This window comes from Pongo pygmaeus, chromosome 22 (genome assembly GCF_028885625.2).
Source record: "Pongo pygmaeus isolate AG05252 chromosome 22, NHGRI_mPonPyg2-v2.0_pri, whole genome shotgun sequence".
Classification (NCBI taxonomy): domain Eukaryota; kingdom Metazoa; phylum Chordata; class Mammalia; order Primates; family Hominidae; genus Pongo; species Pongo pygmaeus.
In genome coordinates this window covers 8,999,191-9,011,993 of record NC_072395.2, presented here as the reverse complement: position 1 = coordinate 9,011,993, position 12,803 = coordinate 8,999,191, and positions in this window count along the sequence as shown.

Below are 12,803 nucleotides of genomic sequence, written 5' to 3'. Positions count from 1 at the left end.
CTCCCAGCAGTGAAATCGTAGCAAGACTGCGCCGAGACCCTTCTCTGGGCTATTTATGCCATCGGCGCTGTGGTCATCTCTCAGCAGGGAAATAGTTAGCAAAGTGCCTCTGTGCCTGCTCTACAGTAATCAAGTGTGGCTCTGGGTGTAGTCACTGTCACTCAGACAGGAGGCATTTCCATGCCCAGCCCTCCCAGCTGTGGCCCCTGAAATGGCAGTGATGCAGCCCTGTGCTCACACACAAGCTGCTGCTTATGCTCCTTTTCCTTTATGGACCTTCCATTTTATTTTTAGATCAAAGTGTGACCCAGTATCATCATGATGAGGGTGGAAATTTCAATCAGGATGTGGCTGATGGAATGTGTTCAATGCTGTTCATCACAGGCTGTTCAGTTTTATAAAACTGCGAATGCTTCCAAGAAAAAGAACCAAGTCTCCCTCAGCCCCTGAGACTGAGAATTTGGAGCACTCCGAGGTCTTATGGCACCTGCCATCTGCTGATTAATTTTAACGTTTGCATTTTTGACTCAAAGTTAACAATGATTCTGACTGTCCATCAACATGTACCCTGGAGGAAACAAGGCAGGTTTCAGGGCTGTTGGAGCACAGACGGCACAGAGGCAGGCTGGGAATGGCCCCCGCTGTGTCCACTGCCCTTTGCAGGGCCTGTGAGGAGGGGGAAGCTGTTCCAGCCTCAGCCTCCCACCGCCAGCCTCGGTCCACTCTTTTGATGGGTTTTCTCTTATATTTCCACTGCATTTGGGGGAATATCTGAGCAACATCAGGATCAAAGAAAAATATAAAACTTCCTGAGCAACAGCAATGCCTCTTGTCTGCCTTTGAGGATGAATGTGGTTGTGCCGGGAGCTTGTTTGGGTTTTGTGTGCAGGGTTCTGTTGTGTCTTACTAAATGTGCCTCCCTGTGACTGAGGAGGGTCTGGGTGGGGAAGGTCTGGGCTAGGTCTGGGGCCCTGGAAAGTGGGACTGCAGTGCCCTGATCTGGGAGGGGAATTCCAGGCATCATCTTCATCAGCTCACATTTGGACCGAGGGGCATTTACTAACAGGACCAGGTGACAGTGACATGGTTTAGTGGCCATGTCAGTCCCCCGGGCCACTGTAATGAAACATGGCTGAGGGTACAGATTAAACCACAGACACTCCCTTCCCACAGTTCTGGAGGCCAGAAGTCCGAGACCAGGCGGCTGGCAGATTCACTGCCTGGGGAGGACTTGCTGGTACATGGGTGGTGTCTTCTCACCATGTCCTCATGAGGCAGAAGGGGAGAGAGAGCTCACTGGGGCCTCTTTTATAAGAGCACTGACCCCATTCCCAAGGGCTCTGCTTTCACAACCCAACGACCTCCCAAAGGCCCCACTTTCTAATATACCATCACCTTGAGGGGTAGATTTCAACCTGTGAAACCATCACCTTGATGGGTAGATTTCAACCTGTGAAACCATCACCTTTGGGGGGTAGATTTCAACCTGCGAAACCATCACCTTTGGGGGGTAGATTTCAACCTGCGAAACCATCACCTTTGGGGGGTAGATTTCAACCTGTGAAACCATCACCTTTGGGGAGTAGATTTCAACCTGCAAAACCATCCATTTGGGGGGTAGATTTCAACCTGTGAAACCTGTGAAATGTAGGGGGACACAAACATGTAACACACAGCATTCTGCCTCTGTCCTCCCCCCACCGATTCATGTCCCACTCATATTTCAACCACATTCTTCCCTTCCAAACAGTCCCAAAGTCTTAACACATTCCACCATCAATTCAGCATCTAAGGTCCTGAGTCTCCTCTAATGATCACCTAAATCAGGCATGAGTGAGACTCAAGGTACAACTCATTCTGAGGGAAACTGCTCTCCAGCTGTGAAACTGTGAAGTCAAATAGTTCACGTGCTTCCAAAGTGCAGAAGTGGGACAGGCACGGGATGGACATTCCCACTCCAGAACGGAGAGAGGGGCAAGAAAAGTGGCTGCCCAAGACATCCAAATCTTTAGGCTTGAGAATAATCTTCTTCGAGTCAGAGCTCTGCTTCCAGCCCTACTGAGGTGGAAGGTCACACCCCTAGAATTTGATGGGGAAGTCAGGCCCCGGGGCTTGGGAAGCACACCTCCAGGATGGGCATCTCTCTGGGAGAATCCTCGGCCTTCTAAGTCGCTGGAACTGCAGGTGCGTACCACCAAACCTGGCTACATTTTTTTAAAAATTTCTTCTAGAGACAGAGAATTGCTATGTTGTCCAGGCTGGTCTGGAACTCCTGGCCTCAAGTGATCCTCCCACCTGTGCCTCCCAAAATGCTGGGATTACAGGTATGAGTTACTATGCCTGGCCTCAGTTATACTTCTTTAAAAATAAAATTGGGAGTCTGAGGTGGGCGGATCACAAGGTCAGGAGATTGAGACCATCCTGGCTAACACGGTGAAACCCCATCTCCACTAAGAATACAAAAAATATCCAGGCGTGGTGGCGGGTGCCTGTAGTCCCAGCTACTTGGGAGGCTGAGGCAAGAGAATGGCGTGAACCTGGGAGGCTGAGCTTGCAGTGAGCCAAGGTCATGCCACTGCACTCCAGCCTGGGCGACAGAGCAAGACTCCGTCTAAAAATAAATAAATAAATAAATAAATAGTAAAATTAGTACTTGCCCCAGGTTCTGCAATATGCATTTACAGCTAATCCAAGTCCACTTTCCAATAACAGTATGACACATCATCAGTATTGTCAGTAACTTATAATAATAAACGAATCCTAATTCCTCCCCATCCACGATATCATTGCTCCAATCCATTCATTTGTATGTGGACACAGGTAAGCATATCTGTAAATATTATATAATATATACATATATATGTATATATGCATGCATTAGAAAATATACTTTTCTATTTTTATTCTAAACAAACTGTACTGTTAGGTCAAATAAGAATAAGAAAAATGTTTGTATTTTACCTTCACTGATTGCTTCTTTGATGCTCTTTGTTTTGTTATATAGATCCAAGTTTTTGACCTGTATTATTTTTCTTCTCTATAGGAAACTTATTCTAAAGTTTCTTGAGAGGCCAGTCTACCAGCAGCAAATTCCCTCAACTTTTGTTTGTCTGCGAAAATGTTTATTTCTCCTTCATTTTTGAAAGATAATTTCACAGAGAACAGAATTCTAGGTTGGTGGTTTTCTTCTCTTAACAGTGTCTTTAAATATTCCACTTTCTTTCTGTTATGTGGTTTCTGGGGACACATCAGGCGCTGTTCTTATCTTTGCTCCTCTGGCAGCCAGTTGTTTCTTTTTCCTCTGGCTTCATTCAGAACTTTTTATCTTTGATTTTCTTTAGCTTTAAAATGATACGTCTGGGTGCCTGAATTTGTGGTTTGGTGCCCGACATTAATTTGGAAAAACTTCTCAGTTATTATTGTTTCAAATATTTTTTCTTTTCCTTTCTCTGTTTATTCTCCTCTGGTTTTCACATAGTTCTGGATTTTTTTTGGTTTTTTGTTCAGCCTTTTTCTCTTTGTGTTTCAGTTTTTTTGCAACCTTGAGCTTGGAGGTTCCAGCGGTGTCCACTCACAAGCCTGACCAAGCCCTTCACTCCTGTCATGGTGCTTTGATTGACAGCTCCTGTCATGGTGTTTTTGTTGACAGCTCCTGTCAAGGTGCTTTGGTTGACTGACAGCTCTCATCACGGTGCTTTGATTGACAGCTTCTATCATGGTGCTTGTTGTTGACAGCTCCTGTCATAGTGCTTTGGTTGACTGACAGCTCCTGTCACAGTGCTTGTTGCTGACTGCCAGCTCCTGGTCTTTTTGGCTGTTTGTTGGGGGTTCCACCTGTCTGCTTACATTGTGCATGTCTTTTTGTGATGTCAATTTATCCATGAGAGCCCTTAGAAGATTAGTCATAGGTGTTTTAAATTTCTGATCTGAGAATTACAGCATCCCTGTGGTATCTGAGTCTGGTCACGACGTTTGAACTGTTTCTTTAAACTGCCTTTTGCCTTGTGGTGTGCCTTGTAATGCTGTGTTTATAGCCCACATAATATAACAAGTAACAGAAATGGCTGCAAAGCAGCTTTTAGTGGCATGGGCTGCTGAGATGTGGGGAGGGGAAGCTGGATCAACCTCAGCCTTCCAGAGCCTGTGCCCTGGGGCAGGTCAGTTCTGTGTTCCTCCTTGGGTGGTATGGGATGGGTGGAGGGCTGGGTTGGGCACTTTCCTTCCCCACGTCTGTTGGGTCCTGATGGGACCCCTGTGGTTTACACTCTGTTACCGGTTGTCTCTGGAGGGCAGGCCTTGCTAAGAAGAACCCTAGGCTCTGACAGTTCCAAGTTTTTGACCTGTATTATTTTTCTTCTCTGTAGGAAACTTATTCTAAAGTTTCTTGAGAGGCCAGTCTATGGGCAGTAAATTCCCTCTTCCCTCCGCCTGCCAGAAGCATGAGGGTTTTTTCTCTACTATTCACTGTGAGAATCTGGCCCAGCTCTTGGAAATAAAACTCACAAAAGTTTTGGACTTGCTGAGACAGGGTCCCCTGGAGCTTTAACACACAGACTGGCCCACACCAAGTGTGCAGCAGGGTGCCAATCACAACTCCAGTCCCTGCCCTGGTTCTGGGCCCTGTGGGTTACTGCTCTGGAAAGTGGTGATTCTCTATGCCCACCTGTTTAGAAGGTGGTGGTTCGTGCTGTGACCTCACTTCTCTAGATCTATGAAGGGTTGCTGAGTTTTCAGTTTGTTCAGCTTTTTACTTGTTGTTAGGACACAGTGGTGACTTCCAAACTCCTTGTGTCACCAAACCAGAAAAAGGAAGCCAGCTAACTTACACGCTGGTGATGGTGTTGCTTGTGTGAAGATGTCACATGATTAAATGATCAACGTGATCACACGAGTAGTGACTTTTGTTCAGGCATCTAGAGCAGCAGCATTTTAGTTGCTTCACAGTTTTCCACTGAGTGCTGGTGCTAGGGTAATTATGTATTTAATGCTCGAATTAATTAGTATCTTCATACAACAGATTTATAAATATCAAATTATTTTAACCAGATAACAGCAATCTTGCTAACATGTACAAGCCAGTGTACTTAACACCTTGCATTGACTCTTACAGCCCTTGGTGGACACAAGCTGTGTCCAGTACTGAGGTCAGGGAGTCCACAGCAGGGCCCACAGGGGACTCTAGATCCCATACCCAGCACCATAGTCCAGGAATCCACAGGGGCATCTGCAGACCCCGTACCCAGCACCGTGGTCCAGGCAACCATAGCAGGGCCTACAGGGGCCTCTGCAGATTCCCCCAGAGCCGTTTTCTGTGCACCCCCACCGATTGTGCAATGATGCTCTTGCTGATGGTTTCAGCTGGGCCAGGCCCCTAAGTGCATGGAGGGTGCTGGAAGGCAGGGGGAAGATGTGGAGTCAGGGAGCAGGTTTCACACACAGCTGTCTTCCTCAGGTGTCACCCACGGCTCTCTTCCTCTGGTTTCACCCATGGTTCTCTCCGTCTGGCCAAGGGCTGGCTTGTGCCTCCCCCAGTCGTCACTCCAGCATGGGGCTCTTCACGAGCCATGCCCTAGGCTCCTGGGCCACCCTCTCCCTGGGTGCTACCCCCCTTGGGTTTCTCACCCACACCTGCACCTTTGTTGGCTCCCCATCCTCTTGTGACTGGGTTTTAGGTGCCATTGGATTTGCTGAAAGTCTGAACAAAACATTAGGCAGATCTCAGACCAGGCTGGCCAGGGCAGCCCAGGAAGGCCAGGAGGGGAATGTCTGACTCTAGTGAGCTTATAGATTCAAATGGCATTCTGCTCTTCAACCAGCACAGTTTAAAAAAGGGTGAGCTGTGTAAGTAAGAGGAGAATCCCTGTAAAATCATCACCAATGATGTTCCCATGGAAACCCACGCATGTGGGCTTCATACAAGCTTTCTACAACATTTCCTTTGAGTATAAAATGAGATCACATGTGCAACTGATCAGTATTCACATCTAGAAACTTGACGCATGTTTATCAAAAACAAACAAAAATAATCTTTAATTCATCGTTCTAACAAGAATCCCCCATATTTTTAAATCAAATGCTCTCTGAAGACATATGTGCTTCAGAAATAGGTGGAGGTTAACTCTTTAAACAGAAATGGCAAATGCGAAAGCTTCTGAAAGGAAACCGTTCTCAATAAACTTCTCATTGGCAGGTCATTTTGGGCTGTGATGCTCTATCTAGACCCCAATCAGAAGGCACAGGTTACAGAATTCCAGAGACCATCTGAGCAGCCCATGGACAATATAATTGGTTTTTATTTGTTCCCATTTTCAATTTAATTGTGTAGAAAATATAAGATTATTTAGATATCCTGAGTTAGGATATTGTGCTTTGTTGTTTAGATTTCAGTAGCAGGATTGACAAAGGGGAATAGGGATTTGACTAATCTTTAATATTGGGCATTAATTCCTGAAGATATTATTTTAAAACAAGTTATAGCAAATAAGCAGACAGAAAACCCTACTTTAGGTCACTCTTATACATCACCAAATGCTATGACTTACTGAAACAAATCATTTATTCAGCAATAATCTTTTTTGATTGCTGAATTTTAAGAGTGGTTGTGGAATGTTAAAGCTATTGGCTAACTGTAGATATTGTGGCAAATTGATTTGATATCTGAGGACAGAACTGAGATTTTCCAATGTCTCCAGTAAGTAAAAATTGTAAAGTGTCAGCTGTCAGTAGGCTCCAATCTTTAGCACCAAACCCATCGATCTTTACAACCCCTTTAGGTAAACCCTTCATCCAACTTTGCCACGACACAGCCCCGATGGTCCCCATCTCTTAAGAGAGCAGGAATCCCACAACCTCTTAATTACACATCTCAGGGCTGAGCTTCAGCCCTGCAATTCTGCCTCACTCTTCAGTTGCATCGCTGTATCAGGGTTTGAACTTCTGAAGGATTGCTGAAGGCACTATACATTCAAAGAGAAAACTTATTCCTATTTATTAGAGAAACCACATCTTCAGATTTGAGAAAATAAAGCAAGGATAAATCTTTGTGGCTGTCCTCTCATTCATAATTGTCTTATTCATGAGAATCCGGGCCCACTTTGGAAGATTCAAAGCCAAGTTTGAATGTAGGGTATACCAGACTCTACATGTTGGTTTTATCAAGACAATCATTATTTGGTGTAAGAGATAAGACCATAACACTAATAAGTTCCAAACTCTAGGTCACCACATTCCTCAGAACATATTCCATTCCATTTCTTTATCTATAAGAGCAGTTGTTCTATCTGAAAACTTAAGGAAATAGCTGCAGTTATATATAACTTCCAAAATGCAATTTCTTAAAATTCAAATAAGTACCATTTATATGAATATAAGATCTGAATATACTTAAAACACACATAAATACATTAAATAGTCTTTTGACAGAAACAAGATTTAAGAAATGACACATTTGTGTGCTACCTGTCATGAAATATTAAAGCAGATGGAAGCGTCAGAACACACGTTTGGAAAGGAATCACAGGGCTCCTTAGAAAAGTGGCTGATTCTGGGCAGGGACAGGGAATGCCCAGGCTGAGCTGGGAGCACATTCTGATGCCATCAAACAAGAAACCACTTTGGTGCTTGAAGGGACTCACCTAAGGGATTATCGTGTGCAAATCTGGAGCTGTTCCAGCATGGGAAGCGGTAACAATCATAATGGATCCCATGGGAGCATTAAACCATCAGCATCTTACAGTCAGAGGGAGGAGGAAGGAGGGCTTTCTGAAGGGAGGACAATGAGGACCCTGGCTGTAAAAACGCTAACGATAGGAAATTGCCATCCTCTAGACCCAGTGCAGTCATTGACACAGGTGAGGATCATAGCTGGCGCTGAGACCAGTGCAGTCACTGATGCAGGTGAGGATCCTAGCTGGTGCTGAGACCAGTGCATGTGCTGGTTTCTGAGCAAGATGCTTGCAGGCTTTCAGAGAATAAGACCACCCTTATTAGTTACTTGTAAAGAGAAAAGTCACTTCCTTTCCCACATGATCAAAATTAATGTCAACAGGAGTGGTGTATCTGAGTCTTTGCCTCATGAGTCACAATAAGTTCATTAGTGTCGTGTTCTTGCCAAAAACGTGTGGGCAATCCTGGCCATGAGGGACCCTCAAACAAAACCAGAACACGCCAGGGGCTACAGGTCCCCGACTTAGACTCTTCAAAACATCAAAACTATGAGCCACAAACACGCCAGGGGCTATGGGTCCCCGACTTAGACACCTCAAAACATCAAAACCATGAGCCAGAAACATGCCCGGGGCTACGGGCCCCCAACTTAGACGCCTGAAAACATCAAAACCATAAGACACAAACACGCCAGGGGCTATGAGTCCCCCAACTTAGACGTTTCAAAACATCAAAACCATGAGCCACAAACACGCCAGGGGCTACGGGTCCCCCAAATTAGACACCTCAAAACATCAAAACCATGAGCCAGAAACATGCCAGGGGCTATGGGTCCCCGACTTAGACACTTCAAAACATCAAAACCATGAGCCACAAACACGCCAGGGGCTACGGGTCCCCGAATTAGACACTTTAAAACATCAAAACCATGAGCCAAAAACACAAGATGGGTTATGTTCTGTATTCGGGGGGAAATTTAAATATGGGCCATATCTTATATATTAATAATGGCTTGCTGTCAACAATGGTATTCTAGTCACTTTGGAGGTCTGTTTTTAGGAGATGTGCACTGAGTTTAGGGTAAAGGATGGTGAAGTCTCCAACTTTATTTAAATGGTTCCACAACTACCAGCCATATGTGTGCATGTCTGTACGTGTTTGTGCATGCATAGGTGGTATGAATATGTGTGCATCTGTGCTATGTGCATACATGCACATATGTGGGCTTGTGTGTGAATGCATAGATGTGCACACCTGTGTACAAAGAGAGAGTGTGACAGAACCAAGGACCAGCAAACCCAGTCTCACAGGTGAAAGCTACACCATCTATGCACCATTTTGTGTAGCCAACGCAAAGGTTTATATTTTTTCCCCACAAATTTAGAAACTTTAAGTTTTCCTTTTAGGGAAATGAGATACAGAATCTCTTCTCAAAAAAAGCAAATAAAAATACTAATTAGTGTATTTTGCTTCCATTAAACTAACAATGGAATGGGCAGCTCAAGAGCCCTTTTTCCCTTTTGGCCTCTAATCCCACCAAATAGAGCCCTGCTTTCCAGAATGGGAGGTCAACAGCCTAGGCTGATTTCCTTAATATCTCTCATCTTTAGGGTTTAAAATTGCTAGTAGTTTTAAACAAAATTTGCATTTAATATCATCAGCATTGAATGATACATTTTTGATTATAGGAACAGCTATTTATATCTTCCATCTTGAAAGGGACGTATTGGATATGAACCTAGAGTCTGGCCAATGTCAGTGGCCGGCAGGAACGGTGACAATGGCCACACAGCAGCCTCGGAGCAGCCGCTCACCCACTGAGGCCTCACAGTGAGCACTGCCCCAGTGGCCACATGCCAGCCAAGGGAAGGAGGCATCTCCAGCCCTGTTTACAGACCGAGAAACTGAGGCCACATGCCAGCCACAGGAGGGAGGTGTCTCCAGCCCTGTTTACAGACATGCCAGCCACAGGAGGGAGGTGTCTCCAGCTCTGTTTACAGACACAGCCCTGGTGGCCGCATGCCAGCCAAGGGAGGGAGGCGTCTCCAGCCATGTTTACAGACAGAGAAACTGAGGCCGCATGCCAGCCACAGGAGGGAGGCGTCTCCAGCCCTGTTTACAGCCACAGAAACTGAGGCTGGCAGTGAGGAATCTCTCAGGTGCTTAGGACAAAAAGGCTCATTAGCGAATCATCCTATGAGATCAGTCCTTTAGGTCTCCGTTCACAGGTGTGGCCGGACAGTCCTTGCCTCAGGGGCTGTAGGGACAACTGTGACACCTCCCAGGATGTGCCACACGCCAACGGTGAGCTGTCTGTCTCTGTCCATGGTCCTGTTTGATGAGGACCCCTGGGCTCAGACACCAGTCCCCAGGGCTACTCCATTAGGCAGGGCAGCGACCTGCTAACTCAGGGCAACTTCTCACTGGAGTAGAAGATGATAGACAGGAAGCTCTGCTCGCCATGCTCATTGATCCAATTATTACAGAAGAGAAGAGCCTCCTTCCTTGACCTCAGTGCAGTGAACTGTGATTATGTGATCAAAATGTATAGAATCGGAAGGTGAGGCACATCCAATAAAGGGCTCATTTCACTGCTGCCTTCCTGTTCTGCAGATCATGGAACTCAGAGTCTCTAATGTTGGAGGCTTCAGCAGGGCTGCTGTTGGACTCAAGTCTTCACTTCCTTTGACACATGTTGGAGGCTTGGATGCAGAGTTTTTGCTCAGGCTCCAGGTAGAAGGAAGCTTAACTCAGGTTCTGTGGCCTCTCTCCACCCCTAGCATGGGAGAATGCACTAGGATCATGTAACTACGTGGCGCCGTTGATTGAATAATAAAAACAGAGCTTACAGGCCCAAAGTGAGGGCTTCTGGCTGGATTTAAAATGTCCAGAAAAGCTGATGGAGTCTTTCATCCAAGGCACTTAAACGTATTATTTGCAGGGTAAGCACAGTATCAGGACTATTGGAAAGTTTTGTCAATTTTGATTCTCTTTCTAAAATGCAAATTTAAATTTCCACCTGGGAAAACTATTCAATACTCAATTGACTTTCAAAACAGGGATTGGAGCACTCCAGGATGTTCTGTGCTCATGGAACTGGAGCTGTGGAGGCAGTGATTCAGGTGTAAACCTGGGTCCCTCGTGCACCTCCGGAGGTCTGACTCCAGCACTGACAGCTGTCAGGATGATTGGCATGACAATGAGAATGCCACTGCTGTTTGGAATTTTAATACTAAATTGATGCCTTGTTAATGGAGCCTTTTGCATGGTAGTTACATGACTGTATTTTGCTTCATGTTATTAATACTTAAACTATGAGTTGAAAGGTGCCTCTTAGAGTGGTCCTAGTGAAAGGCGCCTCTTACAGCGATGTGATCCTCGTGGGAAAAAAAGACCCACAAAACAGAAAACCCAGGGATGCTGACGGAGAGTTCTCACAGAATGTGTTTTCCTGCTTTTGATGGACGTGAGCAAAATTTAAATCTTTATTTTTTCACTGAAATTTTTTTTAAAATTTAACTTTAAGTGAATTATTTACACTGTAATGATACGGTTATTTTTAAAGCTGAAAGTTGGTTGCAGCTTTACACCAACCCACCTCAGCCTGCAGGGGCCAGAGTGAGGGCTCTTGCTGGACGACCATCCCCAAGCTGGGCCTTCCCAGCCCACAGCTCCCACTTCTACCTTCCTGCAGTGATGAGTCCAGAACCTCCATGTTGAAATCCCCACAAAGCGATTCTGACACATGTTGGAGTTTAGAACCACTGTCCGCGGGAGACAGAAACGCTTACATGATGGAGAGGTCTCAGGTACACACACACACATGCAAATACACACATGCAAACACACACATGCAAACACACACATGCAAATGCACACACATGCAAACACACATGCACACACCCAAACACAAGCACACATATACATGCCCCCCACACACATGCAAACACACAAACATGCACACACACATACACACAGACACACGCAAACACTACTGGACACACACGCACATAGACCTCAATTTACAATTACTTCAGGAAAAAATCCATTTCACATGTGATCCAAAGTGTGCCACGAGGACTGGAGGCCGTGGGGGCTCATTCAGCTTCCTAAGCATCCCAGATGCCGGGGCCAGTGGATTCCGAAGGGACAGCCCTCACCTCCCTCCCAGGGTGTCCGCCCCACCCCTCACCCACGCTTAGGAACCTGATGAGCCGTCTCAGACTGATCAAGAAACATGGGGTCTTCTTGCTCTTTACATTTGTTTTCTATTGTTATTATGAAGTTGTCAAGCTGAGCATTTTACCGTTTGAGTGTCTGACCCTTCACACCGCTCGCCGACTCACAGGCTCAGATAACTTTCAGCTGCGTCCACGCGTCCTCCTCACTGACAGCGCTGCTCTTGAGTTTTAATAATCCGAATTTACAGGCATCCTCCTCACTGACAGCGCTGCCTTTGTGTTATAATAACCCGAACTTACACACGTCCTCCTCACTCACAGTGCTGCCCTTCAGTTTTAATAATCTGAATTTACACGCATCCTCCTCACTGACAGCGCTGCCTTTGTGTTTTAATAATAACACAGATTTACACGCGTCCTCCTCACTGACAGTGCTGCCTTTGAGTTTTAATACTAACCCGAATTTACACGCATCCTCCTCACAGCACTGCCTTTGAGTTTTAATAGTAACCCGAATTTACATGCGTCCTTCTTACTCACAGCACTGCCTTTGAGTTTTAATAATAACCCGAATTTACATGCATCCTCCTCACTCACAGCACTGCCTTTGAGTTTTAATATAACTCAAATTTAAACACATCCTCCTCACAACACTGCCTTTGTGCTTTAATAGTAACCCGAATTTACACACGTCCTTCTCATTCACAGTGCTGCCCTTGAGTTTTAATAATAACCCAAATTTACACACATCCTCCTCACTGACAGCACTGCCCTTGAGTTTTAATAATAACCCGAATTTACACGCGTCCTCCTCACTCACAGGGCTACACTTGAGTTTTAATAATAACCCAAATTCACATGCGTTCTCCTCACTCAAAATGCTGCCTTAGAGTTTTAATAATAACCTGAATTTACATGCATCCTCCCCACTCAGCGCAGCGCTGTGCTTGAGTTTTA